This window comes from Bombina bombina, chromosome 3, assembly GCF_027579735.1.
Source record: "Bombina bombina isolate aBomBom1 chromosome 3, aBomBom1.pri, whole genome shotgun sequence".
NCBI classification, from domain to species: Eukaryota; Metazoa; Chordata; class Amphibia; order Anura; family Bombinatoridae; genus Bombina; species Bombina bombina.
Window position 1 is genome coordinate 1,050,519,454 of NC_069501.1, and position 16,412 is coordinate 1,050,535,865.

The 16,412-nt window shown below is 39.1% G+C and overlaps 1 protein-coding gene across 1 annotated transcript in view; it reads left to right on the plus strand.

The window, feature by feature from the left end:
- Positions 1–16,412, plus strand: part of NFE2 (nuclear factor, erythroid 2) — a 79,340-nt gene that overhangs the window by 912 nt on the left and 62,016 nt on the right. The gene's annotated exons all lie outside the window — the stretch shown is intronic.

The window sequence follows — 16,412 nt, forward strand, 5'->3', positions numbered from 1 at the left end:
TTTGTGTGTTTGTGTATATATGCTTGTGTGTTTGTGTGTGTATATATATATATATATATATATATATATATATATATATATATATATACTTGTGTGTGTTCTCTTGTGCGTGTGTATATATGCTTGTGTGTGTTCTCTTGTGCGTGTGTATATATGCCTTGTGTGTGGTGTGTTCTACTTGTGCGTGTGTTTGTGTGTGTGTGTGTGTGTGTGTATAAATGCTTGTGTGTGAGTGCTTGTGTGTTCTCTTGTGTGTATGTATATATGCTTGTGTATATATATATATATATATATATATATATATATATATATATATATGCTTGTGTGCGAGTGCTTGTGTGTGTTTGTGTGTTCTTTGTGTGTTTGTGTTGGTGTGTATGTATATATGCTTGTGTGTGTGTTCTCTTGTGCTTGTTAGTGTGTTCTCTTGTGCTTGTTAGTGTGTTCTCTTGTGCTTGTGTTTGTGTATATATGCTTCTGTGTGTATATCTATATATATATACTTGTGTGTTCTCTTGTGCGTTTGTGTGTGTGTATATATATGCTTATGTGTGTTCTCTTGTGTGTATGTGTATGTGTGTATGTATATATGCTTGTGTGCGAGTGCTTGTGTGTGTGTTCTCTCGTGCATGTATTTGTGTGTATGTATATATGCTTGTGTGTTCGTTCTCTTGTGCGTGTATATATGCTTGTGTGCGAGTGCTTGTGTGTATGTTCTCTCGTGCATGTATTTGTGTGTATGTATATATGCTTGTGTGTGTTTGTGTGTTCTCTTGTGCATTTGTGTTTGTGTGTATGTATATATGCTTGTGTGTGAGTGCTTGTGTGTGTGTTCTCTTGCGCTTGTTTGTGTGTGTGTGTGTTCTCTTGTGCTTGTGTGTGTTCTCTTGTGCGAGTACTTGTATTTTCTCTTGTGAGTTTGTGTGTGTGTGCACCAGCTGAAACAACTCGGAGGCAGCAGCGGGCTGAAAATATTTTAAAAGGGATTGTTTGAACAGGAGTTTAATATGAAGCAAGATTGTTTTTCATTGAGTTTATCAGAATTTGTACATGTGTCTGCCGGTTAATACAATAGTGTAAAATGAAACATTTATGGGGATTTCATGCAAAAAAAGACTAGCAATATACATTTGCATTAGATGCTACTATGGTACTAATAAGCATGCTGGGAGCTTTCATATCATGGTTATATTTACATTTAGATTTCTATATATTAGGTACAAGGATGTTATTACATATATGAGTAATAATATACAGACTGTTGAGGGGGTGTGCCTACGTCTTTGAAGAAAATAACGGAGAATAAAAGGGACACTCAAGTCAAAATTAAACTTTCATGATTCAGATACAGCAGCAATTTTAAGCAACTTTCTAATTTACTCCTTTTATCAATTTTCTTCGTTCTCCTAGGTGTCTATTTTAATTTAAGCATAGGAGCCCGGGCCATTTTTTGGCTGAGCTACTGGGTAGCACTTGCTGATTGGTGTCTAAATGTAGCCACCAATCAGTAAATGCAACCCAAGTGCTGAACCAAAAATGGGCCGGCGCCTAAGCATACATTTGGTTCTTTTTCAAATAAAGATACCAAGAGAACAAAGAAAATGTGATAATAGGAGTAAAATTAGAAAGTTGCTTTAAATTGCTGCTCTATCTGAATCATGAAAGTTTAATGTTTACTAGACTAAAGGAATCACCAAATTTCATAGGAAAAATCGACAAATAATACAGTAGTTACTGGGGAAAAAAACTATTTTACTATTTGATACAGTTGGTACATTAAACTCTCCATACAAATCATCTTCATTCACATAGCATAGCTCAATACCTTCAAATCTGTAAATTCTGTTTCTCATTTAAGGCACAGTGGAAGTAAAGACATTAAACTGTCAGATACATCAAAATGATCAACTAAATAAGAATACAAGACAACGATATTAAATGTTTGAAATAAAGATTTACATACGTAAAAATAAGGGAGAAAAAAAATCTTAGAACAGATAAATAAGGGAGCCCGGGGAGACTGTACAAAAAGTTTGGGCAAATAAGGGAAATCCTGGAAATAAGGACGGTTGGCACCCTAGGTTGAGACTTGTGGACTATGATAGAGCTCTAGTCTGTGATCTACAAGGGAAATGTTCTGGTGTAATATTACAGCATAACACAGCTATTCACCAGTACAGCATACACAGTCAATGACCAGCAGAACACAGCTATTCACCAGTACAGCATACACAGCCAATGACCAGCAGAACACAGCTATTCACCAGTACAGCATACACAGTCAGTGACCAGCATAACACAGCTATTCACCAGTACAGCATACACAGTCAATGACCAGCAGAACACAGCTATTCACCAGTACAGCATACACAGTCAGTGACCAGCATAACACAGCTATTCACCAGTACAGCATACACAGTCAATGACCAGCAGAACACAGCTATTCACCAGTACAGCATACACAGTCAATGACCAGCAGAACACAGCTATTCACCAGTACAGCATACACAGTCAATGACCAGCATAACACAGCTATTCACCAGTACAGCATGCACAGTCAATGACCAGCAGAACACAGCTATTCAACCAGTACAGCATACACAGTCAATGACCAGCAGAACACAGCTATTCACCAGTACAGCATACACAGTCAATGACCAGCAGAACACAGCTATTCACCAGTACAGCATACACAGTCAATGACTAGCAGAACACAGCTATTCACCAGTACAGCATACACAGCCAATGACTAACATAACACAGCTATTCCCCAGTACAGCATACACAGTCAATGACTAACATAACACAGCTATTCCCCAGTACAGCATACACAGCCAGTGACCAGCATAACACAGCTATTCCCCAGTACAGCATGCACAGTCAATGACCAGCATAACACAGCTATTCACCAGTACAGCATACACAGTCAATGACTAACATAACACAGCTATTCACCAGTACAGCATACACAGTCAATGACTAACATAACACAGCTATTCACCAGTACAGCATACACAGTCAATGACCAGCATAACACAGCTATTCCCCAGTACAGCATGCACAGTCAATGACCAGCCTAACACAGCTATTCCCCAGTACAGCATACATAGTCAATGACCAGCCTAACACAGCTATTCCCCAGTACAGCATACACAGTCAATGACCAGCATAACACAGCTATTCCCCAGTACAGCATACACAGCCAATGACCGGCAGCACACAGCTGTATACAAGTTCAGAATACACAGTCAATGGCCAGCCTAACACAGCTATTCCCCAGTACAGCATACACAGTCAATGACCCAGCCTAACACAGCTATTCCCCCAGTACAGCATACACAGCCAATGACCAGCAGAACACAGCTGTATACAAGTTGAGAATACACAGCCAATGGCCAGCATAACACATTTATTCACCAGTACAGAATACACAGCCAATGACCAGCATAACAGCTATTCACCAGTACAGCATACACAGTCAATGACCAGCATAACACAGCTATTCACCAGTACAGCATACACAGTCAATGACCAGCATAACACAGCTATTCCCCACTACAGCATGGACAGCCAATAACCGGCAGCACACAGCTGTATACAAGTTCAGAATACACAGTCAATGGCCATCATAACACATGTATTCACCAGTACAGAATACACAGCCAATGACCAGCAGAGCACAGCCAATGACCAGCAGAGCACAGCTATTCACCAGTACAGCATACACAGCCAATGACCAGCAGAGCACAGCTATTCACCAGTACAGCATACACAGCCAATGACCAGCAGAACACAGCTATTCTCCAGTACATCATACACAGCCAATGACCAGCAGAACACAGCTATTCTCCAGTACATCATACACAGCCAATGACCAGCAGAACACAGCTGTATACAAGTTCAGAATACACAGCCAATGGCCAGCATGACACATGTATTCACCAGTACAGAATACACAGCCAATGACCAGCAGAGCACAGCCAATGACCAGCAGAGCACAGCCAATGACCAGCAGAGCACAGCTATTCACCAGTACAGCATACACAGCCAATGACCAGCACAACACAGCTATTCAGCAGTACAGTAAACACAGCCAATGACCAGCATAACACAGCTATCACCAGTACATCATAACATAGCTATTCACCAGTACAGCATATACAGGCAATAACCAGCATACCACAGCTATTTACCCGTACATCATACACAGCCCATGACCAGCATAACACAGCTATTCCCCCAGTACAGCATACACAGCCAGTGACCAGTATAACACAGCTATTCCCCAGTACAACATGCACAGTCAATGACCAGCATAACACAGCTATTCCCCAGTACAGCATACACAGCCCAGTGACCAGTATAACATAGCTATTCCCAGTACAGCATTCACAGCCAGTGACCAGCATAACACAGCTATTCCCCAGTACAGCATACACAGCCAGTGACCAGCATAACACAGCTATTCAACAGTACAGCATACACAGCCAGGTGACGAGTATAACACAGCTATTCCCCAGTGCAGCATACACAGCCAGTGACCAGTATAACACAGCTATTCCCCAGTGCAGCATGCACAGTCAATGACCAGCAGAACACAGCTATTCCCCAGTACAACATGCACAGACAATGACCAGCAGAACACAGCTATTCCCCAGTACAACATGCACAGTCAATGACCAGCATAACACAGCTATTCCCCAGTACAGCATACACAGCCAGTGACCAGCATAACACAGCTATTCCCCAGTACAGCATACACAGCCAGTGACCAGCATAACACAGCTATTCCCCAGTACAGCAAACACAGCCAGTGACCAGTATAACACAGCTATTCCCCAGTGCAGCATGCAAAGTCAATGACCAGTATAACACAGCTATTCCCCAGTGCAGCATGCAAAGTCAATGACCAGCAGAACACAGCTATTCCCCAGTACAACATACACAGCCAATGACCAGCAGAACACAGCTATTCCCCAGTACACCATGCACAGTCAATGACCAGCAGAACACAGCTATTCCCCAGTACAACATACACAGCCAATGACCAGCAGAACACAGCTATTCCCCAGTACAACATGCACAGTCAATGACCAGCAGAACACAGCTATTCCCCAGTACAACATGCACAGTCAATGACCAGCAGAACACAGCAACTCACACAACTGACAGGGATATGCACAGCAAAGAAGTATCTATAAAAACAACACGTCACCTAGTCACGGAATCATGTGACTATTACTGCCCGACAAAGTCTCTGACCAGTACAGCATACACAGCCAGTGACCAGTATAACACAGCTATTCCCCAGTACAGCATACACAGCCAGTGACCAGCATAACACAGCTATTCCCCAGTACAGCATACACAGCCAGGTGACCAGCATAACACAGCTATTCCCCAGTACAGCATACACAACCAGTGACCAGTATAACACAGCTATTCCCCAGTACAGCATGCAAAGTCAATGACCAGCAGAACACAGCTATTCCTCATTAGAACATGCACAGTCAATGACCAGCAGAACACAGCTATTCCCCAGTACAACATGCAGTCAATGACCAGCATAACACAGCTATTCCCCAGTACAACATACACAGCCCGATGACCAGCATAACACAGGCTATTCCCCAGTACAGCATACACCGCAGTGACCAGTATAACACAGCTATTCCCCAGTACAACATGCACAGTCAATGACCAGCATAACACAGCTATTCCCCAGTACAGCATACACAGCCAGTGACCAGCAGAACACAGCTATTCCCCAGTACAACATGCACAGTCAATGACCAGCAGAACACAGCTATTCCCCAGTACAACATACACAGCCAATGACCAGCAGAACACAGCTATTCCCCAGTACAACCATGCACAGTCAATGACCAGCAGAACACCAGCTATTCCCCAGTACAACATGCACAGTCAATGACCAGCAGAACACAGCTATTCCCCAGTACAGCATGCACAGTCAATGACCAGCAGAACACAGCTATTCACAAACAGACAGGGATATTCACAGCAAAGAAGTACCTATAAAAACAGCACGTCACCTAGTCACGGAATCAGTGACTATTACTGCCCACAAAGTCTCTGACCAGTACAGAGCATACATGGGCCTCGATTTATCAAAGTCTGGCGGACCTGACCTGCCAGTGCGGATCAGGTCCGCCAGACCTCGCTGAATACGGAGAGCAATACGCTCTCCGTATTGAGCATATGCACCAGCAGCTCACAAAAGCTGCTGGTGCAAACGCCGCCCCCTGCAGACTCGGCGGCCAATCGGCCGCCAGCAGGGGGGTGTCAATCAACCCAATCGTACTCGATCGGTTTGATTTCCCGGCGAGGTCTGTCCGCTTGCTCAGAGCAGGCGGGACAGGTTTATGGAGCAGCGGTCTTTGTGACCGCTGCTTCATAACTGCTGTTTCGCCAGAAACATGGGGGCATCAAGCTCCATTTGGAGCTTCATAGATATGCCCCATGGTATTTTACCAGCAACTGTCAATCTACCCTCTAACTTTTCACAAACTGCAACTACAAAAAATAAAAAATAATAATTTATGCAATTTAGATGCCATGTGTATAATGCAGCTAGGTAAGCTTAAAATGGCAGTGTACTATAACATTTTTCTCCCCTTTCATTTGTCTCAAACATCCATTTTACCTGCTGGAGTGTATTAAAATTGTTTACAATTAACTACTTTAACTTTATTTTTGGCATTTTAAATTATCTGATTTTGCCTGTTGTACCCCCATCTATACTGAAAATGTTAATACTTAAGAATGTGCTATATAAAAGCTGTATAACCAACAGAAGAAATAATAACAGTCCCAATGGGAAGTAGGGAGAGATAAGTAATAATGTTAATTTTCAATTGTTCTGGTAAGATGGTTTTTGGTATACAAATAGCAACAAGATAAAGAAGCAGGTGTTGTGTATAGAAAGTGATGCAATAAGGACATATGATTTCCCTGCAAGATCAACCAATTTTAATGGGATGAGGTGTCAAGGGTTCCAAAACAGCTATTTATGTACAAAAATAAACCTAAAGGGGTACATTTCTTATACATTTCATACTCTGCTCCTGGTATAACAAGTGATTTAGAACACATATAGGGGAAGACAATTACACAACACTATGGGGTAGATTTCTCCTAAGGTTGAGCAGACATGATTCGCTGTATCGAATCATGTCCGCTCAACCTCGCTAAATGCTTACCGCATACGCTGTCAACATTTTACATTGCACAAGCATTTCTGTGAATGCTTGTACAATGCCGCCCCCTGCTTACTCGTGGCCATCGCCCGCTAAACAGGGGGCCGTCAATCATCACGATTGGATCGGTATGATTTCAGTCCGCCACCTAATCTGCTGCTTGTTAAATCGACCCCTATACCTTTAATATCATTGGAAAGTGCTGACACTGCTTACAGGAGTACAAGAACAGTGGAAATGTTTTGAAAAAATATCTTTGTGGGTGAAAATGCACACTGCATTGTGCTTTGTAAAAGCACAAGAAAACAAATATGATATTCCAGAGAAGTATCACACACACACACACACATATATAATATATAATATATATATATAATATATCATAAAAATAACAGACAAACTTAGATGAGGATATGGGAATATAGAAAAAAAACTAAGCAATAAATTAGGAAGAGTAAAGCTTACAGAAGATAGAATAGCACAGTAAGTGAAAAAATGGTGATAAAACCTTCTTTACATATATCAGTGAATGGGGGAAAAAAGGAGGGGACTGCAAAACTCAAAGACAGCTGAGTGGTGGAAAGAGATAAGCAAATAGCAGACTGACTGTCTAAACGATTACTTCATGATAGGATTGTGAAGATATGACAACGCCACGAAAGGGTCATGAAACTTAAAATTAAAACCTTCATAGTTCAGAAAGAATATGCAAATTTTAAGTGACTTTTCAAAAGAGGATGATTTTTGGGGGGGCAATATTAAAATAAAAATGAAAATGTCTGTACATCTAGATAATATGCATCTGGAGGTTTTAATGGAATTTTGATCTATGCTAGCTGCCCCATTAGCTGATCTATTTTATCAATCACTGTGATAGAAGTTGTTATGGATGATTGGAGAATTGCTAAGCAGTACCTCTTAATACAAAAGGGGCAGTATGGGAAGATCTTGGTAACTATAAGTCTGTCAGGTTAACATTAAAGTGATGGTAAATACTTATTTTTCAAGAAAAACAAGCAAATTGTTTGCTTTTTTTTTAACATAATCTGTTTCTTTTTTATGTTTACTTTGATTTAATATATTTATTTACTAAAGGAGATTTGTTTAATATCCCTTTAAATTCATTTGAATAAAATAATTACACCAGTGCATTTGGTTCGTTACAACTAAGAAATATTGACATTATGATTCTTTACCATAGGGGTTAAAAATACTTCTCTATAATGCTGGAGAGCTAATCCCGACCCTTTTCACAGAATCTCGGGGCGTGCTAATAGGAGGCTTAGCGCAGCGAATCTCAGGGACTGCACTTCAGGCCACGGGATCCACAGCGCTAAGCCTCATATTAGCTTTGTGAGAGAAGAGTCGGGATCAGCATGGCTCTCCTGCACGCTAAAGGTAAGTATGTAACGCTACAGCTGAACTTTTTCACCTGTAGCAAAGGAACATTTACATTTGGTTTAACAAAAAATAATATAAATATTCCACAAACATTCAGTATTCGTTTGTTTAAACCTAAATGAATACCGAATCGTTATTTCTAGCTAATTGTTCCAGCGATGCCCGAAACAAAATTATGTTAAACTGCTGCCACCAACCCACGCTGCCACTAAATAAACCTTTTAACCCCTATATCACCGTCCACCCCACATCACTAACACTACTTAAACCTATTAACCCCTAAACCGCACCCCACATCACCAACACTAACTATACCTATTAACCCTTTAAACCGCCGTTCCGAAACATGGAAAAGAATCTTCCCATGGGAGGTTTTCATTCTGAAACCTAAACATACCCCTGATGAAAAATAATATTCTGAATCCACTGATTTGAACAGAAGACTGTTCCAAAAGTGTTGAAATAAATACAATCCTGCCCCCCCCCCCCCCCCCAACACACACACACACAAGTAGAACTATATAAAAGACTGCAACCTTCATGCAGTCTTAGGGGCTGAAATTAATAGAGGCTTGGAACTATTCAACATCAGAAACAAATCTAGATCAGGAGCCAGAGGGCCTTATAGGAATGAAAAAAAAAATTAGAAGTTTAAAAAATTACCCTTAGATTTTCTAAACTTAGGACAGAGAAAAAGACTCCCTTTTCCCAGTAATAGAGATAAAAAAATCCAATAGAAAACCTTTAAAAATTACTATCCTTAAATAATAAGATAGTAATCTAAATATAGAATACCAAATCAGAGATTTAAGAGCCATAAAACTTTTCTAGTAAAAAATGCTAAAACAATGATTTTATATCAGATAAAATGACATAAAATATCAACATCATAATTGAAATGATTAGCATGTTGAAGGGTAAAAGAACAATGCTTAGACAAATCAAAATCTGATAACTAAAACATCAGCCATAGAAAATGGCAGGTTATAAAATATGGAGGAAGATGTAAACTATGCTTCCTATCTAAATGATCCCTAATAGAAGAAATATCTTCATTCAGCAAGAGAAGAGAAATAGCTATAGAAAAAGGATATACTTTTAAAACCTAGAAAAAAGGGAAAAAGAAGCACTACATTTAGAATCCTTGATATCATATTGAAAATATGTTACCTTTTATTTCTCCTTTTTAGCTTTAATTTATGCAGGGTCCGATTATTTCCTGTCACAAGCCCCAAAAGGGTGGCTTGGATCTCTACAGGAAGACATATATAGTTTGACTTCATAAATCTGCTAGAACAACTTAAAATGGCTTTCTTTTGCATTCATTGAACAGTAACAGGAATTCAGTTTTTTCCCCATGCTCAGGGAGAGGAGACACAATGACACAAAGGACAGTTAAAGGGACAGTCTACACCAAGAAATGTTCTTATTTAAAAAGATAGATAATCCCTTTATTACCCAGTTCCCTGGTTTTGCATAACCAACACAGTTATATTAATATGCTTTTTTACCTCTGTGATTACCTTGCATCTAAACCTTTGGCAGGACAGCTAGCCTCCTTATCTAAGTGCCTTTGACAGACATGCAGTGTAGTCAATCAGTGAAGACTCCTAAATAACTTCACGGGAGTGAGCACAATGATATCTATATGACACATGTGAACTAGCACAGTCTAACTGTGAAAAACTTTAAAAATGCTCTGAGCTAGGAGGCGGTTTTCAACTGTTTAGAAATCAGTTTGAGCCTAGCTAGGTTTAGCTTTTCAAAAATACCACCAAGGGAACAAAGCAAATTTGATGATAAAAGTAAATTGGAAAGTTGTTTAAAATTGCATGCCCTATCTGAATCATGAAAGTTTAGTTTTGACTTTACTGTCCCTTTAAGTCAAAACTAAACTTTCATGATTCAGATAGGGCATGCAATTTTAAACAACTTTTCAATTTAGTTTTGTCATCAAATTTGTTTTGTTCTCTTTGTATTCTTTGTTGAAAGCTAAACCTAGATAGGCTCATATGCTAATGTTTAAGCCCTTGAAGGCCGCCTCTTATCTCAGTGCATTTTGACAGTTTTTCACATTTAGACACTGCTAGTTTATGAATGCCATATAGGTATCATTGTGCTCACTCCTGTGAGTTATTGTGAGTCAGCACTGATTGGCTCAAATGCATGTCTGTCAAAAGGACTGACATAAGGGGGCAGTTTGCAGAGGCCTTAGATACAAGGTTATCACAGAGGTAAAGAAGTGTATTAAAGGGACAGTCCTAGGCCAAAATAAACTTTCATGGATTCAGATAGAGCATGTAATTTTAAACAATTTTCCAATTTACTTTTATCACCAATTTTGCTTTGTTATCTTGGTATTCTTAGGTTGAAAGCTTAACCTAGGGAGTTCACATGCCTAATTTCTTAGACCTTGAAGCCACCTCTTTTCAGAATGCATTTAAACAGTTTTTCACCACTAGAGGGATGTTAGTTCACGTAGTTCATATAGATAACACTGTGCTCGTGCACGTAGAAGTTATCTGGGGAGCAGGCACTGATTGGCTAGGGACTGCAAGTCTGTCAAAAGAAATGAAATAAAGGGGGCAGTTTGCAGAGGGCTTAGATACAAGATAATCACAGAGGTTTAAAAGTATATTATTATAACTGTGTTGGTTATGCAAAACTGGGGAATGGGTAATAAAGGGATTATCTTTCTTTTAAAACAATAAACATTGTGGTGTAGACTGTCCCTTTAATATAACAGTGTTGGTTATGCAAACCTGAAGAATGGGTAATAAAAGGATTATCTATCTTTTTAAACAACAACAAAAAATTGGTGTAGACTGTCCCTTTAAGTTCTCAGCATGTCAGCTCCCTTATGTCACAATATGTAGTGGCTACACTGAGAATTTCTGAGTACTTCCATAGGATAGAATTACATTCAGCAAGAGAAGAAATAGCCATAGAAAAAGGATATAGCTTTTAAAACCTAGAAAAAAGGTAAAAAGAAGCACTACATTTACAATCCTTGATAAACATATGATAAATAGCATCTGGAAAAAGAAAAACGTCAAGAGTTACCTCAGAAGCTTAAAAAAACAGAATTAAAACATTTGCTATTCTTGTTATCAAGAGGACTAGATTCCTCAAAGTAAACAATACTTCTTAATAAAGAATGAATACATTCAATTTGAAAAGTTTGATTTAACAAAATAAATCTCTGAAATATGATCCTCTGAGTCAGAGTAACAACATCAGCAGAAATACTACAGTATGCTGTCGATCAATACAAACTTCATAGATATATGAGAAGTTAGGAGAGATTGTGTATGTTAATTTGAAGGCAGAATAGCAGTCATAGGGGCCTAGTTATCAAGCTGTCAACCTCAAATACGCTGGAATTCTGCAGCGTATTTGTGGCGAGGCTGATTCGCCTTAGTTATCAAAGGCTAGAGACCGGCAAAAGTAGAATTTTGTGACGTAAACTTCGATCCGCCGGACTCAGTCCGACACAGATCGATTCTTACGTCACTCCAGATGTTCCGCACACAAGTACGGCACAATCTGACTACTTTTGCTAATTATCAAAAAACTAGCAGGTACGCTCGGCACTTTTCCGGCCCAGCGTACCTGGTTTTCAAACCACCACCCTGGAGGCGGCGGATCCCATAGGAATCAATGGGAGTGTGACCATAGCGAAAGTACAAGTTCGCTGCTGCCCGACATCCCATTGATTTCTATGGGAGCTGTCTACACCTAACACATGTACCCCGAGTCTAAACACCCCTAAGCTGTCCCCCCTACACTGCCGCAACTAAATAAAGTGTTTACCCCCTAAACCGCCGCTCCCGGAGCCCACCGCAAGCTACTCTATACATATTAACCCCTAAACCGCCGCTCCCTGAGCCCACCGCAACTATAATAAATGTATTAACCCCTAAACCGCCGCTCCAGGAGCCCACCGCCACCTACATTATACCTAGTAACCCCTATCCTGCCCCCCCTATACCGCCGCCCTCTATAATAAAGTTATTAACCCCTATCCTGCTGATCCCGCACCTCGCCGCAACTAAATAAATAGTTTAACCCCTAAACCGCCGCTCCCAGACCCTGCCGCAACCTATATTAAATTTATTAACCCCTAATCTGCCCCCCCTGACACCGTCGCCACCTATAATACATTTATTAACCCTATCCTGTGTCCCCCTCTACATCGCCGCCACTGTAATAAGATTTAGTAAACCACCCCTAAACCTAAGTCTAACACTAACCCTAACACCCCCCAAACCTAAATATTAATTAAATAAATCTAAATAATATTTCCTATTATGAACTAAATTAATCCTTTTTAAAACTAAATACTTACCTTTAAAATAAACCCTAATATAGGCTACAATATAAATAATAATTATATTGTAAGCTATCTTAGGATTATTTTTATTTTACAGGTAACTTCAATTTTTTAACTAGGTACAATAGTAATTAAAGTAGTTAGTTAACTATTTAATAGCTTACCTAGCTAAAATAAAGAGAAATTTTACCTGTAAAATAAAAACTAACCTAAGTTACAATTACACCTAACACTACACTATACTTAAATAAATTATTCCGAGTTTAAAACTAAATACTTACCTGTAAAATAAACCCTAAGGATAGCTACAATGTAGTTAATAATTATATTGTAGCTATCTTAGGATTTATATTTATTTTATAGGTAACTTGGTATTTATTTTAGCTAGTTAGAATAGTTATTAAATAGTTATTAACTATTTAATAACTACCTAGCTAAAAGAAATACAAAATTACCTGTAAAATATATCCTAACCTAGAGTTACAATAAAACCTAACACTACACTATCATTAAATTTAATTAAATAAATTAAACTACAAATAATTACAAAATTAAATCTTCATGATTGCAATAGGGCATGCAGATTTAAACAACTTTCCAATTTACTTTTATCATCAAATTTGTATTGTTTGTGGAAAGCTAATAGGCTAATTTCGAAGCCGTTGAACTGACTCTTATCTCCGTGCATTTTTACAGGGTTTTGACAGTTAGACACTGCTAGTTCATGTGTGTCATATATTAACATTGTTCTCACTCCAGGTGGAGGTATTTAAGAGTCTGCACTGATTGGCTAAAATGCGTGTCTGTCAAAAGAACTGAGATAAGGGGGCAGTCTGCAGGATGCTTAGGAACAAGGTAATCACAGAGTAAGAATGTGTATTAATATAACTGTGTTTATGCAAAACTGGGGAATGGGTAATAAAGGGATTATCTATCTTTTAAACCATGACAAAAGTCTGGAGTAGGACTGTCCCTTTAAGTCTTCACAAGACAAAGAAAGCACCACCCCCAGCTCTGTGATGCTGCTGAAAAACAGTAATAACTTTTACTTGAAGCATTTTTGCTAATGTAGAGTATACTGCAAAAATGGCTTATATTTATAACTGAAATGTATCCAAGCACATTTCAAATCTGACCTTTTTATCCCTTTAATAGTAGGGAATTAAAGGAATACAAAACAGACTGTTTCATTGTTGTAGTAAAAAAACACTATGCAGTGGGGTTATACTTAATAGAAATAATTGCAATAAGCATTATTTATCATATTTAAAATACGTTACCTTTTATTTCTCCTTTTTAGCTTGAATTTATGACAGGGTCCAGTTATTTCCTGTCACAGCCCCAAAAGGGGGCTTGGATCTCTACAGGAAGACATCTAGCAGATTTATGAAGTCAAACTATATAACAACTTAAAAACATAATTTATGTAAGAACTTACCTGATAAATTCATTTCTTTCATATTAGCAAGAGTCCATGAGCTAGTGACGTATGGGATATACATTCCTACCAGGAGGGGCAAAGTTTCCCAAACCTTAAAATGCCTATAAATACACCCCTCACCACACCCACAATTCAGTTTAACGAATAGCCAAGAAGTGGGGTGATAAGAAAAAAGTGCGAAAGCATATAAAATAAGGAATTGGAATAATTGTGCTTTATACAAAAAAATCATAACCACCACAAAAAAGGGCGGGCCTCATGGACTCTTGCTAATATGAAAGAAATGAATTTATCAGGTAAGTTCTTACATAAATTATGTTTTCTTTCATGTAATTAGCAAGAGTCCATGAGCTAGTGACGTATGGGATAATGACTACCCAAGATGTGGGATCTTTCCACACAAGAGTCACTAGAGAGGGTGGAGGGATAAAATAAAGACAGAGCCAATTCCCTGCTGAAAATAATCCACACCCAAAATAAAGTTAAATGAAAAACATAAGCAGAAGATTCAAACTGAAACCACTGCCCAGAAGAACTTTTCTACCAAACTGCTTTCAGAAGAAAAAACACATCAAAATGGTAGAATTTAGAGAAGAAGTATGCAAAGAGGACCAAGTTGCTGCTTTGCAAATCTGATTCAAGTCGAAGCTTCATTCCTAAACGCCCAGGAAGTAGAAACTGAACTAGTAGAATGAACTGTAATCCTTAGAGGCGGAGTTTTTACCCGACTCGACATAAGCATGATGAAATAAAGATTTCAAACCAAGATGCCAAAGAAAATGGCAGATAGAAGCTTTCAGGCCTTTTCTAGAATCCGAAAAGATAACAAATAACTAGAAGTCTTACGGAGATGACTTAGTAGCTTCAACATAATATTTCAAAGTTCTATACAACATCCAAAAAGAATGCAACGATTTCTCCCTAGAATTCTTAGGATTAGGACATAATGAAGGAACCACAAATTCTCTACTAATGTTGTTGGAGAATTCACAACTTTAGGGTAAAAAATCAAAAGAAGTTCGCAAGACCGCCTTATCCTGATGAAAAATCAGAAAAGGAGACTCACAAGAAAAGAGCAGATAATTCAGAAACTCTTCTGACAGAAGAGATTGCCAAAAGGAACACAAACTTTCCAAGAAAGTAAATTTAATGTCCAACTGAATGCATAGGTTTCAAACGGAGGAACTTGAAGAGCCCCCAGAACCAAATTCAAACTCCAAAGAGGAGAAAATTGGACTTAATGACAGGGTTTTATACGAACCAAAGCTTGTACAAAACAAAGAATATCAGGAAGAATAGCAATCTTTCTATGAAAAATGAACAGAAAGAGGCAGAGATTTGACCTTTCAAGAACTTGCGGACAGACCCTTATCTAAACCATCCTAAGATACTGTAAAAATTCTCGGTATTCTAAAAGATTGCCAAAAAATGATGAGAAAGACACCAAGATATTATAAGTCTTCCAGACTCTATAATATTATCTCTCTCGCCTGTAAACCAAAGTATTAAATCACAGAGTCAGAGAATACCTCTTTGACCCAGGAAACAAGCGTTCAATCTCCTAATACCGTTAGAAGTTTAGAGGATTTCAGATCCTGATGGAAAAAAAGGACCTTGCAACAGAAGGTCTGGACTTAACGGAAGAGGTCTAACGGAGTGACAAGAGGCCATCCGGACCAGATCCGCATTACCAAAACCTGTGAGGCCATGCCGGAGCTACCAGCAGATACAAACGAGCATTCCTTCAGAATCTTGGAGATTACTCTTGGAAGAAAAACTAGAGGCGGGGAAAGATATAGGCAGGATGATACTTCCCAGGAAAGTGAAAAATGCATCCACTGCCTCCGCCCGAGGATCCCGGGATCCGGACAGATACCAGGGAAGTTTCTTGTTTAGATGAGAAGGCCAATCAATCTATTTCTGGGAGTTCCCACATTTGAACAATCTGAGGAAATACCCCTGGGGTGAAGAGACCAGTTCGCCCAAGGTGCAACGTTTGGGCGACTGAGATAATCCGCTT